The sequence below is a fragment of the Eschrichtius robustus genome, chromosome 1, assembly GCF_028021215.1.
Source record: "Eschrichtius robustus isolate mEscRob2 chromosome 1, mEscRob2.pri, whole genome shotgun sequence".
NCBI lineage: Eukaryota > Metazoa > Chordata > Mammalia > Artiodactyla > Eschrichtiidae > Eschrichtius > Eschrichtius robustus.
This window is the reverse complement of record NC_090824.1, coordinates 144,262,364-144,280,375: the sequence shown is the minus strand read 5'-3', so window position 1 is coordinate 144,280,375 and position 18,012 is coordinate 144,262,364. Positions and strand designations below refer to the sequence as shown.

The 18,012-nt window shown below is 54.4% G+C and overlaps 6 non-coding genes across 6 annotated transcripts; all 6 read right to left on the bottom strand.

The window, feature by feature from the left end:
• Positions 1–1,483: 1,483 nt before the first annotated feature.
• LOC137751358 (small nucleolar RNA SNORD116) lies at positions 1,484–1,576 on the bottom strand. Its single transcript, XR_011070771.1, has one exon. It is a non-coding gene; the product is annotated as a small nucleolar RNA SNORD116 (small nucleolar RNA).
• Positions 1,577–4,264: 2,688 nt separating this feature from the next.
• Positions 4,265–4,357, bottom strand: LOC137753583 (small nucleolar RNA SNORD116). The gene has a single exon (XR_011071514.1). It is a non-coding gene; the product is annotated as a small nucleolar RNA SNORD116 (small nucleolar RNA).
• A 2,635-nt stretch (positions 4,358–6,992) lies between these two features.
• Positions 6,993–7,085, bottom strand: LOC137751356 (small nucleolar RNA SNORD116). The gene has a single exon (XR_011070769.1). It is a non-coding gene; the product is annotated as a small nucleolar RNA SNORD116 (small nucleolar RNA).
• Positions 7,086–9,774: 2,689 nt separating this feature from the next.
• On the bottom strand, positions 9,775–9,867 carry LOC137753579 (small nucleolar RNA SNORD116). Its single transcript, XR_011071513.1, has one exon. It is a non-coding gene; the product is annotated as a small nucleolar RNA SNORD116 (small nucleolar RNA).
• Positions 9,868–12,502: 2,635 nt separating this feature from the next.
• Positions 12,503–12,595, bottom strand: LOC137751353 (small nucleolar RNA SNORD116). The gene has a single exon (XR_011070768.1). It is a non-coding gene; the product is annotated as a small nucleolar RNA SNORD116 (small nucleolar RNA).
• A 2,688-nt stretch (positions 12,596–15,283) lies between these two features.
• LOC137753574 (small nucleolar RNA SNORD116) lies at positions 15,284–15,376 on the bottom strand. Its single transcript, XR_011071512.1, has one exon. It is a non-coding gene; the product is annotated as a small nucleolar RNA SNORD116 (small nucleolar RNA).
• Positions 15,377–18,012: the final 2,636 nt, after the last annotated feature.

The following is an 18,012-nucleotide window of genomic DNA, read 5'->3' as shown; positions in this document are numbered from 1 at the left end:
AATTAGGCCAACTTCCCGGCCACGTATAGGGAAGCTTCCAACTGTTAGGGTTTGCGGCCCTGACCACTGAGGTAACGCTCAAACGCTACACAGCCTCGTCCTAAGTGCCCTCCTCCTGCCTGCAGGGCGGCTCGACTCTACTTGAAGCCACAGACATCATACGAACACGGAGACACTGAACAGCAGGGAAGACACACCGCAAGCCTGTCTGCTTGGATGATGCCCACCCCACCCCATGCATCCTGGCAATTCTCCACTGCCACAGCGACACTACCGAGGAACTCACAGTGATCAAAGGCACTGTCCCCGAGGACCACAGACAGACTTTCAACGGACAACCTTTGCCACACGAGGGGACCTGGAACCTTGAAAGGGCACAGTGGCTGTCCACGACAATGCGCCTGGTGTCGCAACAGTGCCCCCACCTCTGTCCCCCCAACGGACTGCTCCAGATAAAACTCTGGCTGTTCGCAAGCCGAGTCATGCCCCCCAGGGAGAAGCACTTTCGCTTTGCACATTCCCAAACAAGGGAACAAAGCGGCCAAAGGGGATGTTCGCATAACTAAACATCCTCCAAGGAGGCCAGCACAGACGCGTCACCATGTCAATCTTCTTTACTTCTCGCAAGACACACTTTGAGTGTCTTTCCTCTGGCAATGGGATTCCAAATCTACACAGTTACCTATCTCACCTCATCCACCTGAAATGCCAAAGCCGTCCCCTCTAAAGGCAGCTGATGCCAGCCAATCACGAACATGACACATCCTTGGGAAGCCGAGGCCATCACCTGCAACCCAATTATGATAGCCTAATCCACGACATCACAAAGGACATGTCCACATCTTCCCTTACCTTCCTGTGCGGGCCATCAGTGATCCACACAGGTTTAAATTCAGCACTTGTTCCTGTCCCCACTCCACGATGACCCACTTGGCATCAACACTCTGCCGGGAGTTAAAGTAGAGAAGCAAACAAGGGCAGCAGCGAGGCCTAATCCTTCAGCCGCTTTCCTCCGATGCCCAACCGAGCTCACCCCTGCCCATTGCTCCAGCCTCACTAGGCACTCGAGAACCTCACCGTGAAAAACGCAAGAACAGGGAGGTCCACAGACCTGTCCTGAGATTCAAGGCACCAACCAGGGACGCTTGCTCATTTTGGCTTCCAGAATCAACCCCCAAAATGGCATGCACGAAGCGTGACCTTGGCCAAAACTCACCTCCCAACTGCAAGCTAACTGGGCCTAAAACAGCACACACTCCGACTCTTAAGACCAGCAGGAGAGCCTGGCCCCTCGCATTCCCTCAACAGCCATTCAGCAGGGACCCGGGATTCACAGATAACACAGCTTATGTTCAGACACGGTCAAACCTCAGACAGGAACCCCTCCAATACTGGAGTCCTTGGTGGTGTTTGCATGCATGTCGGCGGGAGAGGCTGGCCCTCATTCCGAACTGTCCTCTCCCCCTGAGAGAGGAAACGTGCTGAACCTCAGTTTCGATGAGGAGACGGTAGAGTGTTCTCACTCATTTGGTTCAGATTTTCCAAGAAATGCATGCAAGGGTGTCATCATCTATCCAAGCACATGCTGGGACGCTGCAGAACATAACCGGGGTGTGCGCGGGGCTCTGTACAGGAGCCATGAGCCTGGGCTACCTCAAAAGCCTGGAGAATCCACAGCCCTCAGGTCACTCAGCAAGAGGAACAATCAATCCACTCTTGCAGCCATTGGGCCCGTCTGAGGAAAACCTAATACCTAATGGCACATTTGGGGTGCTTGAATACCTACCATCCTGAGTTATCCACGACCATGCTCGGGGACATGGGCCCGCCTCACTTTTTCCAGTTCTTCTTAGCACGTCCAGTCATCAGAGCACAAGAAAGTCTTCTTGTTTGTGCCGACGGCCAGCCTTTCCCAGCAACTGCACCTGAGAAGTGGACAGAAATCACCGAGGCTTCATAAGTGGACCGGTGTCCTCAGAGGACATGATCCATACAAACATTTACCTGGCCTTGAGCTCTGAAACTGCTTCCCAAAGACCTCTATCCCTTACTGAGAATTGACTGCCTGTCTGATAGTACGACTGCAGGAAGTTAGGCACATACGTTGGCCGGTGTGTGAGAGGCTGTATATGTGTCCTCACGCGTGTGGGCATGTGTGACTGTGACTGCGCATGCGGACGTGCTTGTGGGTTTCTCTGTGTGCCACTGAATACGCGTCTTGGTCTCTGTGTGTCCCTATGGCCCTGTGAAGAGGAGTCCAACAATAAAAGAAATAGTTTATACACAGCACCCTGGTTAGACGCCCAACTGAAAGGAGAAAGACCCCTGTTAGCTTCAAGAGGCCGCAGGCACACTTTGACCCCCAGGGGCTGTTGAAATAGTCCATGGACTCCCGCTCTCCCACAGCCACGCCTTCTGACAAAAACACACAGCCTGGACGAGACCTGCCTCCGGGCCTTGGCTGTGACATCTACGTGCACCTCGAGACTCTGTCAGCTACCAGTATATCTGATGGGCATTTGGGGTCACTCGCAGCACTTCCAGAAGCAAGGGAACTCCCATGGTCAGGCCGACTCCGACCGGCAGCTGTCTACTGCCAAGATGCAGCCTGAAACCACTCAAGGGGCTAACGAACGTGGGCCCACGTGCCACTTCTCGCCAACTAGGCCTAATCACTTTCCATTGACCCGTGGGAATGCCCACCACAGGAAGTGGTGGGCCTCAGCCACCATGACCCATGTCGGATCACCTTGCGGAGACTACTCCACATGCCCAGCCACGTCTCAGGCAGCTCCCATCTTGAATGTTCACGGCCCTGACCCCTAAGGAAACTCTCAAACCCTTGAAAGCCTCGTCCTACGTGCCCTCCTCCAGCCCACAGGGCGACACGACCCTACTGGAAACCACAAACGTCTTCAGAATACGGGAACACTGAACACCAGGGAAGACAGACCACAAGCCTGTCTCCTTCGTTGATGCTGATCCCACCCCATGCATCCTGGAAATTCTCCACTGCCACAGTGACACTACCGAGTAACTCACAGTGATCAAAGGCATGGTCCCCGAGGACCACAGACAGACTTGCAACGGAAGACCTCTGCCATGCGAGGGGACTTGGAAACCTGAAAGGGAACAGTGTCTGGCCACGGCAGCACAGCAGGCATGGCAATGGGGCCCCCATCTCTGCCCCACCAATGGACTGCTCCAGATAAACCTCTGGCTGTTCGAAAGGCCTGCGTGCTACACTGGCCGGTCGCGTCATTCCCCCACGGGAGAAACACTTTCGCTTTACACATTGCCAAACAAGGGAACAAAGCGGCCAACGGGGATGTTCGCATAACTCAACTACCTGCAAGGAGGCCGGCACAGACGCCTCAGCATGTCGATCTTCCCTACTTCCCGCAAGACACCATTTGGGTGTCATTCCTCGGGCAACGGGATTGCAACTCTACACAATTTACCTACCTCAACTCACCCACTTGAACTGCCAAAGCCATCCGCTCCATAGGCAGCTTATGCCAGCCCATCACGAACAAGACACATTCTTGGGAAGCCGAGGCCAGCGCCTGCAACCCAATGATGACAGCCCATCCTACAACATCACACAGGACCTTTCCTCATGATACCTTACCTTTCTCTCCAGGCCAGCAGCCACCACCCAGACTGAAATGCTTCACTCGACCCACACCCCACTCCACGAACATCCACTTAGCGCCAACAGTGTGCCGGCAACTTCAGCAGAGGAGCTGACAGGGGCAGCACTGAGGCCTAAACCTTCAGCCCCCTTCCGCCATCGCCCAACTCCCGCCCACGCCCGCCCACTGCTCCAGCCACACCGGGCAGTCAAGAACCTCACTGCGTGAAACACAACAACAGAGAGGGCCACAGGCCTGGCCTGAGGCTCCAGGCTCCAACCACGGAAGCTTGCTCATTTTGGCTTCCATAATCAACCTCGGAAGCGGCATGCACAAAGCGTGATCCTGTCCAAAAATCACCTCTCCAAGCTGCAATCTTACTGGGTCTATACCAGAACACACTCCGACCCTGAAGACTAGCAGGAAAGCCTGCCCTCTTGCATTCCCCCAACGGCCTTTTAGCAGGGACCGGGGATTCATAGATGACCCAGCTTATGGGCAGACATGGTCGACCCTCAGACAGGAGCCCCTCCAATGCTGGAGCCCTTAGTGGTGTTTGCATGCCTGTCAGCAGGGGACGTTGGCCCTCACTCCTAACTGTCCCGTACTCCCGAGAGAGGAAACGTGCTGGACCTCAGTTTCGATGAGGAGACGGTAGAGCGTTCTCACTCATTTTGTTCAGATTTTCCAAGGAATGCATATAAGGGTGTCATCATCGATCCAAACACATGCTGGGACGCTGCAGAACACAAAAGGGAAGGCCGTGGGTCTCTGCAGAGGAGCCATGAACTGGAAATACTCCAACTGCCTGGGGAATCCACAGTCCTCAGGCCACTCAGCAGGACCAACAATCAATCCACTCTTGCAACCATTGGGTCCATCTGTGGAAATCCTAATATCCAATGGCACATCTTAGTATGGGTGAATGCCTACCGTCCTTAGATATCCACAGCCATGCTCGGCAACATGCACCAGCCCCTCTTTTTCCAGTTCTCCTTAGCACATCCAGACATCAGACAACGCGAAGGTCTTCTCTGCCAACAGCCAGCCTTACGCTGCAACTGCACCTGAGAAGTGGACAGAAATCACGCAGGTTTCTAAATTGCACCAGGGTCCTCAGAGAACATGATTTTTGTGAACACATAATCTGGGCGTGAGCCTGGAACCTCCTTCCCAAGTACCACTATCCCTTACCGAAAACTGATTGTGTGTCTCACAGCACGACTGAAGGAAGTTACGCACGTACGTTGCTCGGTGTGTGAGACGCTGTATTTGTGTATTCACACGTGTGGGCGTGTGTGACTGTGACTCTGCACGAGGATGCGTTTGTGGATTCCTGTGTGTGCCGCTAAATACGCGTCTTGGTCTCTGGGTGTCCCTGTGGCCCTCTGCAGACGCCTCTAACAGTAAACGTCATAGTTTATACACAGCACCCTGGTTGGACCCCCAACTGAAAGGAGAAAGACCCCTGTCAGCTTCATGAGGCCGCATGCGAACTTTGACCCCAAGGCTGTCGAAATAGGCCACAGACTCCCGCTCTCCCACAGCCACGCCTTCTGACCAAAGCACAAAGACTGGACGAGACCTCCCTCCCGGCCGTGGGTGTCACACCTATGTGGACCTGGCGATCCTGCCACCTACCAGCACATCTGATGTGCCCTTCGGGTCACTCCCAGTGCTCCCGGAAGCAAGGTAACCTCCCATGGGCGGGCTGACACTGACCTGCAATTGCCAAAAAGCACGATGCAGCCTGGCACTTCTCAAGGTGTTAATGGACTTCGGCCCAAGTGCCTCGTCTCGCCAACTAGACCAAATCACTTTCCATGACCCCGTGGGAATGCCCTCAATGGGAAGTGTTGGGCTTCAGCAACCATGACACAGGTTGGAACCCCACAGCGGAAATTAGGCCAACTTCCCGGCCACGTATAGGGAAGCTTCCAACTGTTAGGGTTTGCGGCCCTGACCACTGAGGTAACGCTCAAACGCTACACAGCCTCGTCCTAAGTGCCCTCCTCCTGCCTGCAGGGCGGCTCGACTCTACTTGAAGCCACAGACATCATACGAACACGGAGACACTGAACAGCAGGGAAGACACACCGCAAGCCTGTCTGCTTGGATGATGCCCACCCCACCCCATGCATCCTGGCAATTCTCCACTGCCACAGCGACACTACCGAGGAACTCACAGTGATCAAAGGCTTTCAACGGACAACCTTTGCCACACGAGGGGACCTGGAACCTTGAAAGGGCACAGTGGCTGTCCACGACAATGCGCCTGGTGTCGCAACAGTGCCCCCACCTCTGTCCCCCCAACGGACTGCTCCAGATAAATCTCTGGCTGTTCGCAAGCCGAGTCATGCCCCCCCGGGAGAAGCACTTTCGCTTTGCACATTCCCAAACAAGGGAACAAAGCGGCCAAAGGGGATGTTCGCATAACTAAACATCCTCCAAGAAGGCCAGCACAGACGCGTCACCATGTCAATCTTCTTTACTTCTCGCAAGACACACTTTGAGTGTCTTTCCTCTGGCAATGGGATTCCAAATCTACACAGTTACCTACCTCACCTCATCCACCTGAAATGCCAAAGCCATCCCCTCTAAAGGCAGCTGATGCCAGCCAATCACGAACATGACACATCCTTGGGAAGCCGAGGCCATCACCTGCAACCCAATTATGATAGCCTAATCCACGACATCACAAAGGACATGTCCACATCTTCCCTTACCTTCCTGTGCGGGCCATCAGTGATCCACACAGGTTTAAATTCAGCACTTGTTCCTGTCCCCACTCCACGATGACCCACTTGGCATCAACACTCTGCCGGGAGTTAAAGTAGAGAAGCAAACAAGGGCAGCAGCGAGGCCTAATCCTTCAGCCGCTTTCCTCCGATGCCCAACCGAGCTCACCCCTGCCCATTGCTCCAGCCTCACTAGGCACTCGAGAACCTCACCGTGAAAAACGCAAGAACAGGGAGGTCCACAGACCTGTCCTGAGATTCAAGGCACCAACCAGGGACGCTTGCTCATTTTGGCTTCCAGAATCAACCCCCAAAATGGCATGCACGAAGCGTGACCTTGGCCAAAACTCACCTCCCAACTGCAAGCTAACTGGGCCTAAAACAGCACACACTCCGACTCTTAAGACCAGCAGGAGAGCCTGGCCCCTCGCATTCCCTCAACAGCCATTCAGCAGGGACCCGGGATTCACAGATAACACAGCTTATGTTCAGACACGGTCAAACCTCAGACAGGAACCCCTCCAATACTGGAGTCCTTGGTGGTGTTTGCATGCATGTCGGCGGGAGAGGCTGGCCCTCATTCCGAACTGTCCTCTCCCCCTGAGAGAGGAAACGTGCTGAACCTCAGTTTCGATGAGGAGACGGTAGAGTGTTCTCACTCATTTGGTTCAGATTTTCCAAGAAATGCATGCAAGGGTGTCATCATCTATCCAAGCACATGCTGGGACGCTGCAGAACATAACCAGGGTGTGCGCGGGGCTCTGTACAGGAGCCATGAGCCTGGGCTACCTCAAAAGCCTGGAGAATCCACAGCCCTCAGGTCACTCAGCAAGAGGAACAATCAATCCACTCTTGCAGCCATTGGGCCCGTCTGAGGAAAACCTAATACCTAATGGCACATTTGGGGTGCTTGAATACCTACCATCCTGAGTTATCCACGACCATGCTCGGGGACATGGGCCCGCCTCACTTTTTCCAGTTCTTCTTAGCACGTCCAGTCATCAGAGCACAAGAAAGTCTTCTTGTTTGTGCCGACGGCCAGCCTTTCCCCAGCAACTGCACCTGAGAAGTGGACAGAAATCACCGAGGCTTCATAAGTGGAACGGTGTCCTCAGAGGACATGATCCATACAAACATTTACCTGGCCTTGAGCTCTGAAACTGCTTCCCAAGGACCTCTATCCCTTACTGAGAATTGACTGCCTGTCTGATAGTACGACTGCAGGAAGTTAGGCACATATGTTGGCCGGTGTGTGAGAGGCTGTATATGTGTCCTCACGCGTGTGGGCATGTGTGACTGTGACTGCGCATGCGGACGTGCTTGTGGGTTTCTCTGTGTGCCACTGAATACGCGTCTTGGTCTCTGTGTGTCCCTATGGCCCTGTGAAGAGGAGTCCAACAATAAAAGAAATAGTTTATACACAGCACCCTGGTTAGACGCCCAACTGAAAGGAGAAAGACCCCTGTTAGCTTCAAGAGGCCGCAGGCACACTTTGACCCCCAGGGGCTGTTGAAATAGTCCATGGACTCCCGCTCTCCCACAGCCACGCCTTCTGACAAAAACACACAGCCTGGACGAGACCTGCCTCCGGGCCTTGGCTGTGACATCTACGTGCACCTCGAGACTCTGTCAGCTACCAGTATATCTGATGGGCATTTGGGGTCACTCGCAGCACTTCCAGAAGCAAGGGAACTCCCATGGTCAGGCCGACTCCGACCGGCAGCTGTCTACTGCCAAGATGCAGCCTGAAACCACTCAAGGGGCTAACGAACGTGGGCCCACGTGCCACTTCTCGCCAACTAGGCCTAATCACTTTCCATTGACCCGTGGGAATGCCCACCACAGGAAGTGGTGGGCCTCAGCCACCATGACCCATGTCGGATCACCTTGCGGAGACTACTCCACATGCCCAGCCACGTCTCAGGCAGCTCCCATCTTGAATGTTCACGGCCCTGACCCCTAAGGAAACTCTCAAACCCTTGAAAGCCTCGTCCTACGTGCCCTCCTCCAGCCCACAGGGCGACACGACCCTACTGGAAACCACAAACGTCTTCAGAATACGGGAACACTGAACACCAGGGAAGACAGACCACAAGCCTGTCTCCTTCGTTGATGCTGATCCCACCCCATGCATCCTGGAAATTCTCCACTGCCACAGTGACACTACCGAGTAACTCACAGTGATCAAAGGCATGGTCCCCGAGGACCACAGACAGACTTGCAACGGAAGACCTCTGCCATGCGAGGGGACTTGGAAACCTGAAAGGGAACAGTGTCTGGCCACGGCAGCACAGCAGGCATGGCAATGGGGCCCCCATCTCTGCCCCACCAATGGACTGCTCCAGATAAACCTCTGGCTGTTCGAAAGGCCTGCGTGCTACACTGGCCGGTCGCGTCATTCCCCCACGGGAGAAACACTTTCGCTTTACACATTGCCAAACAAGGGAACAAAGCGGCCAACGGGGATGTTCGCATAACTCAACTACCTGCAAGGAGGCCGGCACAGACGCCTCAGCATGTCGATCTTCCCTACTTCCCGCAAGACACCATTTGGGTGTCATTCCTCGGGCAACGGGATTGCAACTCTACACAATTTACCTACCTCAACTCACCCACTTGAACTGCCAAAGCCATCCGCTCCATAGGCAGCTTATGCCAGCCCATCACGAACAAGACACATTCTTGGGAAGCCGAGGCCAGCGCCTGCAACCCAATGATGACAGCCCATCCTACAACATCACACAGGACCTTTCCTCATGATACCTTACCTTTCTCTCCAGGCCAGCAGCCACCACCCAGACTGAAATGCTTCACTCGACCCACACCCCACTCCACGAACATCCACTTAGCGCCAACAGTGTGCCGGCAACTTCAGCAGAGGAGCTGACAGGGGCAGCACTGAGGCCTAAACCTTCAGCCCCCTTCCGCCATCGCCCAACTCCCGCCCACGCCCGCCCACTGCTCCAGCCACACCGGGCAGTCAAGAACCTCACTGCGTGAAACACAACAACAGAGAGGGCCACAGGCCTGGCCTGAGGCTCCAGGCTCCAACCACGGAAGCTTGCTCATTTTGGCTTCCATAATCAACCTCGGAAGCGGCATGCACAAAGCGTGATCCTGTCCAAAAATCACCTCTCCAAGCTGCAATCTTACTGGGTCTATACCAGAAGACACTCCGACCCTGAAGACTAGCAGGAAAGCCTGCCCTCTTGCATTCCCCCAACGGCCTTTTAGCAGGGACCGGGGATTCATAGATGACCCAGCTTATGGGCAGACATGGTCGACCCTCAGACAGGAGCCCCTCCAATGCTGGAGCCCTTAGTGGTGTTTGCATGCCTGTCAGCAGGGGACGTTGGCCCTCACTCCTAACTGTCCCGTACTCCCGAGAGAGGAAACGTGCTGGACCTCAGTTTCGATGAGGAGACGGTAGAGCGTTCTCACTCATTTTGTTCAGATTTTCCAAGGAATGCATATAAGGGTGTCATCATCGATCCAAACACATGCTGGGACGCTGCAGAACACAAAAGGGAAGGCCGTGGGTCTCTGCAGAGGAGCCATGAACTGGAAATACTCCAACTGCCTGGGGAATCCACAGTCCTCAGGCCACTCAGCAGGACCAACAATCAATCCACTCTTGCAACCATTGGGTCCATCTGTGGAAATCCTAATATCCAATGGCACATCTTAGTATGGGTGAATGCCTACCGTCCTTAGATATCCACAGCCATGCTCGGCAACATGCACCAGCCCCTCATTTTCCAGTTCTCCTTAGCACATCCAGACATCAGACAACGCGAAGGTCTTCTCTGCCAACAGCCAGCCTTACGCTGCAACTGCACCTGAGAAGTGGACAGAAATCACGCAGGTTTCTAAATTGCACCAGGGTCCTCAGAGAACATGATTTTTGTGAACACATAATCTGGGCGTGAGCCTGGAACCTCCTTCCCAAGTACCACTATCCCTTACCGAAAACTGATTGTGTGTCTCACAGCACGACTGAAGGAAGTTACGCACGTACGTTGCTCGGTGTGTGAGACGCTGTATTTGTGTATTCACACGTGTGGGCGTGTGTGACTGTGACTCTGCACGAGGATGCGTTTGTGGATTCCTGTGTGTGCCGCTAAATACGCGTCTTGGTCTCTGGGTGTCCCTGTGGCCCTCTGCAGACGCCTCTAACAGTAAACGTCATAGTTTATACACAGCACACTGGTTGGACCCCCAACTGAAAGGAGAAAGACCACTGTCAGCTTCATGAGGCCGCATGCGAACTTTGACCCCAAGGCTGTCGAAATAGGCCACAGACTCCCGCTCTCCCACAGCCACGCCTTCTGACCAAAGCACAAAGACTGGACGAGACCTCCCTCCCGGCCGTGGGTGTCACACCTATGTGGACCTGGAGATCCTGCCACCTACCAGCACATCTGATGTGCCCTTCGGGTCACTCCCAGTGCTCCCGGAAGCAAGGTAACCTCCCATGGGTGGGCTGACACTGACCTGCAATTGCCAAAAAGCACGATGCAGCCTGGCACTTCTCAAGGTGTTAATGGACTTCGGCCCAAGTGCCTCGTCTCGCCAACTAGACCAAATCACTTTCCATGACCCCGTGGGAATGCCCTCAATGGGAAGTGTTGGGCTTCAGCAACCATGACACAGGTTGGAACCCCACAGCGGAAATTAGGCCAACTTCCCGGCCACGTATAGGGAAGCTTCCAACTGTTAGGGTTTGCGGCCCTGACCACTGAGGTAACGCTCAAACGCTACACAGCCTCGTCCTAAGTGCCCTCCTCCTGCCTGCAGGGCGGCTCGACTCTACTTGAAGCCACAGACATCATACGAACACGGAGACACTGAACAGCAGGGAAGACACACCGCAAGCCTGTCTGCTTGGATGATGCCCACCCCACCCCATGCATCCTGGCAATTCTCCACTGCCACAGCGACACTACCGAGGAACTCACAGTGATCAAAGGCTTTCAACGGACAACCTTTGCCACACGAGGGGACCTGGAACCTTGAAAGGGCACAGTGGCTGTCCACGACAATGCGCCTGGTGTCGCAACAGTGCCCCCACCTCTGTCCCCCCAACGGACTGCTCCAGATAAAACTCTGGCTGTTCGCAAGCCGAGTCATGCCCCCCCGGGAGAAGCACTTTCGCTTTGCACATTCCCAAACAAGGGAACAAAGCGGCCAAAGGGGATGTTCGCATAACTAAACATCCTCCAAGAAGGCCAGCACAGACGCGTCACCATGTCAATCTTCTTTACTTCTCGCAAGACACACTTTGAGTGTCTTTCCTCTGGCAATGGGATTCCAAATCTACACAGTTACCTACCTCACCTCATCCACCTGAAATGCCAAAGCCATCCCCTCTAAAGGCAGCTGATGCCAGCCAATCACGAACATGACACATCCTTGGGAAGCCGAGGCCATCACCTGCAACCCAATTATGATAGCCTAATCCACGACATCACAAAGGACATGTCCACATCTTCCCTTACCTTCCTGTGCGGGCCATCAGTGATCCACACAGGTTTAAATTCAGCACTTGTTCCTGTCCCCACTCCACGATGACCCACTTGGCATCAACACTCTGCCGGGAGTTAAAGTAGAGAAGCAAACAAGGGCAGCAGCGAGGCCTAATCCTTCAGCCGCTTTCCTCCGATGCCCAACCGAGCTCACCCCTGCCCATTGCTCCAGCCTCACTAGGCACTCGAGAACCTCACCGTGAAAAACGCAAGAACAGGGAGGTCCACAGACCTGTCCTGAGATTCAAGGCACCAACCAGGGACGCTTGCTCATTTTGGCTTCCAGAATCAACCCCCAAAATGGCATGCACGAAGCGTGACCTTGGCCAAAACTCACCTCCCAACTGCAAGCTAACTGGGCCTAAAACAGCACACACTCCGACTCTTAAGACCAGCAGGAGAGCCTGGCCCCTCGCATTCCCTCAACAGCCATTCAGCATGGACCCGGGATTCACAGATAACACAGCTTATGTTCAGACACGGTCAAACCTCAGACAGGAACCCCTCCAATACTGGAGTCCTTGGTGGTGTTTGCATGCATGTCGGCGGGAGAGGCTGGCCCTCATTCCGAACTGTCCTCTCCCCCTGAGAGAGGAAACGTGCTGAACCTCAGTTTCGATGAGGAGACGGTAGAGTGTTCTCACTCATTTGGTTCAGATTTTCCAAGAAATGCATGCAAGGGTGTCATCATCTATCCAAGCACATGCTGGGACGCTGCAGAACATAACCGGGGTGTGCGCGGGGCTCTGTACAGGAGCCATGAGCCTGGGCTACCTCAAAAGCCTGGAGAATCCACAGCCCTCAGGTCACTCAGCAAGAGGAACAATCAATCCACTCTTGCAGCCATTGGGCCCGTCTGAGGAAAACCTAATACCTAATGGCACATTTGGGGTGCTTGAATACCTACCATCCTGAGTTATCCACGACCATGCTCGGGGACATGGGCCCGCCTCACTTTTTCCAGTTCTTCTTAGCACGTCCAGTCATCAGAGCACAAGAAAGTCTTCTTGTTTGTGCCGACGGCCAGCCTTTCCCAGCAACTGCACCTGAGAAGTGGACAGAAATCACCGAGGCTTCATAAGTGGACCGGTGTCCTCAGAGGACATGATCCATACAAACATTTACCTGGCCTTGAGCTCTGAAACTGCTTCCCAAGGACCTCTATCCCTTACTGAGAATTGACTGCCTGTCTGATAGTACGACTGCAGGAAGTTAGGCACATACGTTGGCCGGTGTGTGAGAGGCTGTATATGTGTCCTCACGCGTGTGGGCATGTGTGACTGTGACTGCGCATGCGGACGTGCTTGTGGGTTTCTCTGTGTGCCACTGAATACGCGTCTTGGTCTCTGTGTGTCCCTATGGCCCTGTGAAGAGGAGTCCAACAATAAAAGAAATAGTTTATACACAGCACCCTGGTTAGACGCCCAACTGAAAGGAGAAAGACCCCTGTTAGCTTCAAGAGGCCGCAGGCACACTTTGACCCCCAGGGGCTGTTGAAATAGTCCATGGACTCCCGCTCTCCCACAGCCACGCCTTCTGACAAAAACACACAGCCTGGACGAGACCTGCCTCCGGGCCTTGGCTGTGACATCTACGTGCACCTCGAGACTCTGTCAGCTACCAGTATATCTGATGGGCATTTGGGGTCACTCGCAGCACTTCCAGAAGCAAGGGAACTCCCATGGTCAGGCCGACTCCGACCGGCAGCTGTCTACTGCCAAGATGCAGCCTGAAACCACTCAAGGGGCTAACGAACGTGGGCCCACGTGCCACTTCTCGCCAACTAGGCCTAATCACTTTCCATTGACCCGTGGGAATGCCCACCACAGGAAGTGGTGGGCCTCAGCCACCATGACCCATGTCGGATCACCTTGCGGAGACTACTCCACATGCCCAGCCACGTCTCAGGCAGCTCCCATCTTGAATGTTCACGGCCCTGACCCCTAAGGAAACTCTCAAACCCTTGAAAGCCTCGTCCTACGTGCCCTCCTCCAGCCCACAGGGCGACACGACCCTACTGGAAACCACAAACGTCTTCAGAATACGGGAACACTGAACACCAGGGAAGACAGACCACAAGCCTGTCTCCTTCGTTGATGCTGATCCCACCCCATGCATCCTGGAAATTCTCCACTGCCACAGTGACACTACCGAGTAACTCACAGTGATCAAAGGCATGGTCCCCGAGGACCACAGACAGACTTGCAACGGAAGACCTCTGCCATGCGAGGGGACTTGGAAACCTGAAAGGGAACAGTGTCTGGCCACGGCAGCACAGCAGGCATGGCAATGGGGCCCCCATCTCTGCCCCACCAATGGACTGCTCCAGATAAACCTCTGGCTGTTCGAAAGGCCTGCGTGCTACACTGGCCGGTCGCGTCATTCCCCCACGGGAGAAACACTTTCGCTTTACACATTGCCAAACAAGGGAACAAAGCGGCCAAAGGGGATGTTCGCATAACTCAACTACCTGCAAGGAGGCCGGCACAGACGCCTCAGCATGTCGATCTTCCCTACTTCCCGCAAGACACCATTTGGGTGTCATTCCTCGGGCAACGGGATTGCAACTCTACACAATTTACCTACCTCAACTCACCCACTTGAACTGCCAAAGCCATCCGCTCCATAGGCAGCTTATGCCAGCCCATCACGAACAAGACACATTCTTGGGAAGCCGAGGCCAGCGCCTGCAACCCAATGATGACAGCCCATCCTACAACATCACACAGGACCTTTCCTCATGATACCTTACCTTTCTCTCCAGGCCAGCAGCCACCACCCAGACTGAAATGCTTCACTCGACCCACACCCCACTCCACGAACATCCACTTAGCGCCAACAGTGTGCCGGCAACTTCAGCAGAGGAGCTGACAGGGGCAGCACTGAGGCCTAAACCTTCAGCCCCCTTCCGCCATCGCCCAACTCCCGCCCACGCCCGCCCACTGCTCCAGCCACACCGGGCAGTCAAGAACCTCACTGCGTGAAACACAACAACAGAGAGGGCCACAGGCCTGGCCTGAGGCTCCAGGCTCCAACCACGGAAGCTTGCTCATTTTGGCTTCCATAATCAACCTCGGAAGCGGCATGCACAAAGCGTGATCCTGTCCAAAAATCACCTCTCCAAGCTGCAATCTTACTGGGTCTATACCAGAAGACACTCCGACCCTGAAGACTAGCAGGAAAGCCTGCCCTCTTGCATTCCCCCAACGGCCTTTTAGCAGGGACCGGGGATTCATAGATGACCCAGCTTATGGGCAGACATGGTCGACCCTCAGACAGGAGCCCCTCCAATGCTGGAGCCCTTAGTGGTGTTTGCATGCCTGTCAGCAGGGGACGTTGGCCCTCACTCCTAACTGTCCCGTACTCCCGAGAGAGGAAACGTGCTGGACCTCAGTTTCGATGAGGAGACGGTAGAGCGTTCTCACTCATTTTGTTCAGATTTTCCAAGGAATGCATATAAGGGTGTCATCATCGATCCAAACACATGCTGGGACGCTGCAGAACACAAAAGGGAAGGCCGTGGGTCTCTGCAGAGGAGCCATGAACTGGAAATACTCCAACTGCCTGGGGAATCCACAGTCCTCAGGCCACTCAGCAGGACCAACAATCAATCCACTCTTGCAACCATTGGGTCCATCTGTGGAAATCCTAATATCCAATGGCACATCTTAGTATGGGTGAATGCCTACCGTCCTTAGATATCCACAGCCATGCTCGGCAACATGCACCAGCCCCTCTTTTTCCAGTTCTCCTTAGCACATCCAGACATCAGACAACGCGAAGGTCTTCTCTGCCAACAGCCAGCCTTACGCTGCAACTGCACCTGAGAAGTGGACAGAAATCACGCAGGTTTCTAAATTGCACCAGGGTCCTCAGAGAACATGACTTTTTGTGAACACATAATCTGGGCGTGAGCCTGGAACCTCCTTCCCAAGTACCACTATCCCTTACCGAAAACTGATTGTGTGTCTCACAGCACGACTGAAGGAAGTTACGCACGTACGTTGCTCGGTGTGTGAGACGCTGTATTTGTGTATTCACACGTGTGGGCGTGTGTGACTGTGACTCTGCACGAGGATGCGTTTGTGGATTCCTGTGTGTGCCGCTAAATACGCGTCTTGGTCTCTGGGTGTCCCTGTGGCCCTCTGCAGACGCCTCTAACAGTAAACGTCATAGTTTATACACAGCACCCTGGTTGGACCCCCAACTGAAAGGAGAAAGACCCCTGTCAGCTTCATGAGGCCGCATGCGAACTTTGACCCCAAGGCTGTCGAAATAGGCCACAGACTCCCGCTCTCCCACAGCCACGCCTTCTGACCAAAGCACAAAGACTGGACGAGACCTCCCTCCCGGCCGTGGGTGTCACACCTATGTGGACCTGGCGATCCTGCCACCTACCAGCACATCTGATGTGCCCTTCGGGTCACTCCCAGTGCTCCCGGAAGCAAGGTAACCTCCCATGGGCGGGCTGACACTGACCTGCAATTGCCAAAAAGCACGATGCAGCCTGGCACTTCTCAAGGTGTTAATGGACTTCGGCCCAAGTGCCTCGTCTCGCCAACTAGACCAAATCACTTTCCATGACCCCGTGGGAATGCCCTCAATGGGAAGTGTTGGGCTTCAGCAACCATGACACAGGTTGGAACCCCACAGCGGAAATTAGGCCAACTTCCCGGCCACGTATAGGGAAGCTTCCAACTGTTAGGGTTTGCGGCCCTGACCACTGAGGTAACGCTCAAACGCTACACAGCCTCGTCCTAAGTGCCTTCCTCCTGCCTGCAGGGCGGCTCGACTCTACTTGAAGCCACAGACATCATACGAACACGGAGACACTGAACAGCAGGGAAGACACACCGCAAGCCTGTCTGCTTGGATGATGCCCACCCCACCCCATGCATCCTGGCAATTCTCCACTGCCACAGCGACACTACCGAGGAACTCACAGTGATCAAAGGCTTTCAACGGACAACCTTTGCCACACGAGGGGACCTGGAACCTTGAAAGGGCACAGTGGCTGTCCACGACAATGCGCCTGGTGTCGCAACAGTGCCCCCACCTCTGTCCCCCCAACGGACTGCTCCAGATAAAACTCTGGCTGTTCGCAAGCCGAGTCATGCCCCCCCGGGAGAAGCACTTTTGCTTTGCACATTCCCAAACAAGGGAACAAAGCGGCCAAAGGGGATGTTCGCATAACTAAACATCCTCCAAGAAGGCCAGCACAGACGCGTCACCATGTCAATCTTCTTTACTTCTCGCAAGACACACTTTGAGTGTCTTTCCTCTGGCAATGGGATTCCAAATCTACACAGTTACCTACCTCACCTCATCCACCTGAAATGCCAAAGCCATCCCCTCTAAAGGCAGCTGATGCCAGCCAATCACGAACATGACACATCCTTGGGAAGCCGAGGCCATCACCTGCAACCCAATTATGATAGCCTAATCCACGACATCACAAAGGACATGTCCACATCTTCCCTTACCTTCCTGTGCGGGCCATCAGTGATCCACACAGGTTTAAATTCAGCACTTGTTCCTGTCCCCACTCCACGATGACCCACTTGGCATCAACACTCTGCCGGGAGTTAAAGTAGAGAAGCAAACAAGGGCAGCAGCGAGGCCTAATCCTTCAGCCGCTTTCCTCCGATGCCCAACCGAGCTCACCCCTGCCCATTGCTCCAGCCTCACTAGGCACTCGAGAACCTCACCGTGAAAAACGCAAGAACAGGGAGGTCCACAGACCTGTCCTGAGATTCAAGGCACCAACCAGGGACGCTTGCTCATTTTGGCTTCCAGAATCAACCCCCAAAATGGCATGCACGAAGCGTGACCTTGGCCAAAACTCACCTCCCAACTGCAAGCTAACTGGGCCTAAAACAGCACACACTCCGACTCTTAAGACCAGCAGGAGAGCCTGGCCCCTCGCATTCCCTCAACAGCCATTCAGCAGGGACCCGGGATTCACAGATAACACAGCTTATGTTCAGACACGGTCAAACCTCAGACAGGAACCCCTCCAATACTGGAGTCCTTGGTGGTGTTTGCATGCATGTCGGCGGGAGAGGCTGGCCCTCATTCCGAACTGTCCTCTCCCCCTGAGAGAGGAAACGTGCT